The 5,270-nt window shown below is 35.1% G+C and overlaps 2 long non-coding RNA genes across 3 annotated transcripts; both read right to left on the reverse strand.

Moving 5' to 3' along the window:
• Positions 1-639: 639 nt before the first annotated feature.
• Positions 640-1,903, reverse strand: LOC145802085 (uncharacterized). The gene is made up of 2 exons (XR_014344360.1): positions 1,346-1,903; positions 640-1,211 (listed from the first exon to the last, which is right to left on the reverse strand). It is a non-coding gene; the product is annotated as an uncharacterized LOC145802085 (long non-coding RNA).
• Positions 1,904-2,127: 224 nt separating this feature from the next.
• On the reverse strand, positions 2,128-4,619 carry LOC145802086 (uncharacterized). 2 transcript variants are annotated; one of them, XR_014344362.1, is made up of 4 exons: positions 4,282-4,619; positions 4,014-4,095; positions 3,286-3,348; positions 2,128-3,196 (listed from the first exon to the last, which is right to left on the reverse strand). It is a non-coding gene; the product is annotated as an uncharacterized LOC145802086 (long non-coding RNA). The 2 variants fall into 2 exon arrangements; XR_014344361.1 differs by having other exon boundaries at positions 3,286-4,095.
• Between the last annotated feature and the right edge of the window lie 651 nt (positions 4,620-5,270).

Here is a 5,270-nt window from a genome sequence, read left to right on the forward strand (position 1 = left end):
TGCGACGGCAAAGAGGGGGTCGCAACTGCAGGGGTTGCAAAAGAGTTTTTGCGACGGTAAATGCCGTCGCTAATGTTTTGCGACGGCATTTTTTACCTTTTTGCGACGGCACCGTGCAGTCGCTAATAACGTTTGAAATTTCTTGACTTTTTTGCGACGGCCCCATTTTACCGTCGCTAAAAATGTTATTTGAGACGGCAAAAAACACCGTCGCTAATAATCTTTTTCTTTAAAAAAAACACTGTTTTTGCGACGGTGTGCGCCGTCGCAAAAAGTATAAAAAATATAAAATTTTCTATTTTTTGCGACAGTGTAATGCCGTCGCAAAAAATATTAAAAAATAATAAAATTTTTATTTTAAATAATAAAATTTCTATTTTTTGCGACAGTATAATGTCGTCGCAAAAAGTAAAACCTATAACAAAATTAATAAAAATATTAAAAATTTCTATTTTTTCCGACGGTGAAAAGAGCTGATTATTTACATTCCATTCACAAAAACATCATAACAGAAAATAAAAATAAAAATTGATCAAACCATCAAATTCAATATTTTACAAAGAATAATTAACCTGTACATGTTCATAAAAGCATATTTAAATTATAAAATTCACCCAAATCCTAATAAAAATAAAATAATAAAATAAAAATTCACCCAAATACGATTACTTATTGTGTAATGATATTCAAATAACAAATTCTTGTGTACAAACATCACACTTCTCAATTGCAACCATTGTGTAGGCTAATTCTACACAAAATAAACATTCACTAAACTGAATAAAAAACTAGAATAAACCATACACTATCTGGGATTATATATCAACCTCACCTAATTTTCGTCCATGGAATTATATATCCCCTGATTCATCAGCTCCCACATTGTAATGCCTGCAGAGGCTTTGGTAACAGTGGTCTGTGAACAAGAAACACTCAAGACACCTGCAGCATTGTAGGCTGAGATCTCGGATTGGGACTTAAGCATGCCATTGCCATTGTTGCTAAGAGAACCAAATTTTGAGCAATCAGTTGATTGACAGCAGACAAGAAGCAGGGATCTAATAGGTCCTTCAGCAGACTATTTTGAGAAGATGATGATGACACTGAACAGAGTAGTTCGCTTGGATACCTTCCCATTATTGTTTCTAGAACCACCACCCCAAAGCTATAAACATCCCACTGCTCAGTCACGGCCATGGTGTACGCAAGCTCTGCACCAATAAGAGGAGTTCAGAAATTTTGTTTTCTACCCTGCCTTCACTGGCATAAACTAGATTTTGTGATTACATTGCATAACATATTTAATAATACCATAGAAAATACTATATCAGCTGCATTTTCTTACATAATTCTTTTCCCACTCTTGCAGCTAAGGAAATGCAGAGTGGGGCGAGTGTCTAGCGGGTACAAAGCCTCGTGAATAAACTCAAACTCTGAATACGCATAATAACCTGCAAATCACACGAGCTTGAATTTTTTCGCACCCATTGAGAATCTAACATGAGACTTTCAAAATTATCCTATAATGAAGCTTCTATGTATCTAACATGAGACTTTCAAAAATTATCCTATAATGAAGCTTCTATGTTCAGCCCTTACGCTGTGTTTAGGTCATGGATTTTGGGGAGGGATTTAGAAATGAAAAGAGAAAATGTGTGCAAAACTATGTTATTTCACCTATATTTTCCCTTTTCCTTTCCTTTTCCTTTTTCCAAATCCCTCCACAAATTCTTACAAAGTTTTTGTACAAAATAATGCGACTACCTTTCACTTTGAAACAAAATGCAAATGAAGATTTTTTTTTTTTTTACAGGAATATCATTCTTCTCATAATTTCTTGTACAATTTTTATATATGAATAGAGTTTTCTTTTTTCTTTTTTTATTTATTTACTAATATGAACACCTTTACCTACATACAAGGTCAAGATATTGGGATTTTTTTTCTTTAAAAACAACTCATTTTTTAAGAAACACCATGAGCCTTTAGGATAAATTTATAAGAAAAAAGAAACGATATGGAAACATAAGATAGTTTTGAAAATTTCATTACTTCTTGTTTCTGAAAACATAAAAACAAAACAAAACAAACCACCAAACATCCCAAATGAATTATACAATTGAAACAATATGATGTTCCAAAATCGGATTCGAAGTTGTGGACATGTTTTTTAAAGTGAAAATAGGATAAGAATGAAAGAAAATCTTCCCAACTTATTAAAAACCACATCAAGCGATACAGACTGATGATGCAAAGGACGTTGAATAAAATAGGAGTTTAAATGAATCCAGCTTTAAACCACTCCTAACGTATACGTGTTATAAAGACACTGTGTCTATATGTCCCAGTAACAAGATGGTGACTAAATAGACCATACGATGGAAAAGCAACCCAATTCAATAATAATAAAAATAAATAAAACTAAAGCCTTTTGTGGAGAACAATTAGCAAACTGTTTTGACATTTTTATGGATGAATAGTCTATGGTAGTTTATACAAGTCCCAAGTGAACCCTGCGTGAAATTGTAGAACATACCCATTAAGCTAGATTTTATGGTGAGTTAAATAGCACCCCTACCTACCCGATTTTAGACCACATAAAAATATCAAAAACAAAAACATATGCCTGTCAGTTTCACCCCTACATAAATAATTTGAGTATTTTCTTTGATTTTATTTTTATTTTTTACTCTTTTTTTTTCATCTCACACAAACTATGTTGAGAATTACTAACGATTAATACTACCAACAACGAGACTGGACATATGCCAACAGACTATGCTAACAGACTAAACTAAAGCGGGTTAATATTGAGTAAACATCAAACGTGCAACACTTTTTTCTACAGGATACAAGGCATGATTTATCAAAATTAAAATAGAATAATTTATTTTATTGAAAAAAAATTCTATCTAATGACACATTCAAAAGTAGAAAAGTGTATTCAATAGAACTGCCAGAAATCATTTCAGAGCAGGGATTGGAAAAGGGAAAATGAAGATAATAAGTGAGAAGGGAAGGCCTCAAAATGAGAGAAAATAGCAGACAATATAGTTAACAACCATGCAACAAGAAAGAGAGGTCTTCCCTGATACTTGAACTTCATTACTGGGACATAAGCATCTGGAACTGGTTGAAGCTCAGTAATTTCTTCCATTTCAGCCAGCATATCATGCAATATAATAAAGAAATCTTCCTGCAGACAAACATCATATCAACCTTTAAATATAAAGCTTCTGGATTTGCAAAACCTAACAAGAAAGAATGACCCAAACTATAACCAACCTCTCTATTTACGTAAGATGGTCCGACACACAAGGTATCCATGTCAGCCCCAGGCCCATGAACCTGTCAACATAAAATATTTTTGCCACATCCCCTTGTAATCTAAATACACTCACTAACCAAGGATGACATTCAAAAAAGGAAAAAAAAAAATTAACAAAATATTTCTTACAAACAACAGAAGTCAGAAATTCGTGTACAGTTTTTGCTCATTGAATTGCTGCAGGGACTATGTAGAGACTTCTGAGTGAACGGATATATATGGGAGTTTTAGATGTTTTGTTTTACTTTTCTTGTAGTGTATGTGGGTGCCCCCTTGCTCATTGAATTGCTGCAGACAAGTCTGTCAAGCCCAATCAAACTCTTGAACATGGATAATATGACTTACTGTTCTCTAAGACAACCTGGAATTCCAAATGTCAATGCCACATCCAGCACATAAGCTCCTATTCAACGTATCATACAGATCTTTGACAAGACTAGCTCAGTGATTACTCTCAACCACCAACTGACAGAACCATCCCCTCAGAGATGAACGAAGAGCAATTTCATTCTACATAAAATTTATCTTTATCATTTTCATCTAAGTTATTCCAGAAACTCTTGCAAATTTTGGCAACATGAATGAGCCAAAATTCCAAACCATTGTAAGGTCCACTGAAGAAATATATAGGGAAGACAGAATGCTCCTACACCATACAAAGAACATACTGCAATCCTATACTTACCCCCAGCCGGTATGAGTAGAAATTGAATTACTCTCCAATTGCTTCTAAAAGAGGCTGGTATGAGTAGCAGTACTAGGCAGATCTGTATGGGAAAAACAGATCAAAAAAAAAAAACAGATCATATATATATATATATATATGTAACAGATCAAAAACCCCCCTATATACACTCACAGATGTATATATATATATATATATATATATGTGTGTGTGTGTATGAAAACCCCCTATATCCGAAATCCCGACACAGAGAGAGAGAGAGAGATACCCTTTGAAATCGGCGGTGAGGGAAGATCGCCAGTGAGGGAGGAGTGGCGGTGAGGGGCGAGCAACCGTCAACGTCGTTTGTGAGAGAGAGAGAGAGAGGGAGGCAGCAGCGGCGGTAAGGGAGGAGGATCGACAGTGAGGTACGAGCGACGGTGAGGGAGGATCGGGAGTGAGGGAGGATCGGCGGTGACGGATGATCGGCGCCGTCGTTGTGTGAAAGAGAGAGAGGAAGGCGAAACCCTAGATGGAGAGAGAGAGAGAGAGAGCGAGCAGGAGGAGATGAGAGGAGATGAGAGGGGACGGCTCTGTGGTGTTTGTTTTGTGTGTGTTCTCAGACAAAACCCTACACATCAAACAAAACCCTACACACCCACAAATGTTATAATTAATGTATTTTTTATTAAAATAAAAAATTATTAAAATAATTTTTATAGTTGATAAATTTTTTTTTATTTGGTAAAATTAAAAATATTATTTTAATGAAAAATAAATTAAAAATATTATTTTAGTTACGAAGATTGAAAATTTATTTGTTTCATTTTTATTTTAATGAAAAAAAATATATATTTTTTTTATTTGGTAGAAGTAGGGGCAATATTTTAATGAAAAATATTTTAATGAAAAAAAGGTGAAAGAGAGATGGTGGTGGTGGTGGTGGTGGTGATAGCGAAAGAAATTAGTGGTGAAGTTGTGGTAGTGGTAGTGTAAATGGAGTGGCAGGGGTGAAAGAGAGGTAATGGTAGTAGTAGTGGCAGTAGTAGTAGTGGTGGTAGTGGAGTGGTGGCAATGGTAGTAGTAATGGTAGTCGTAGAGGTGAAGTTGGTAAAAGAGATGAGTAGTGAGAGAGAGAGAGAGAGAGATGAGTGAGAGACAGATAGAGGAGAGAAAGCGAGAGAGAGAGACAGAAACAGAGTGATGAGCGAGAGAGAGACAAAGTGGTCGCTAAAAGTGCATTTTCTTGTAGTGGAGAGCTCAGTAAATAGAGAAACG

The sequence above is a fragment of the Camellia sinensis genome, chromosome 11 (assembly GCF_055761805.1).
Source record: "Camellia sinensis isolate YWXY chromosome 11, ASM5576180v1, whole genome shotgun sequence".
In the NCBI taxonomy this organism is placed as follows: domain Eukaryota; kingdom Viridiplantae; phylum Streptophyta; class Magnoliopsida; order Ericales; family Theaceae; genus Camellia; species Camellia sinensis.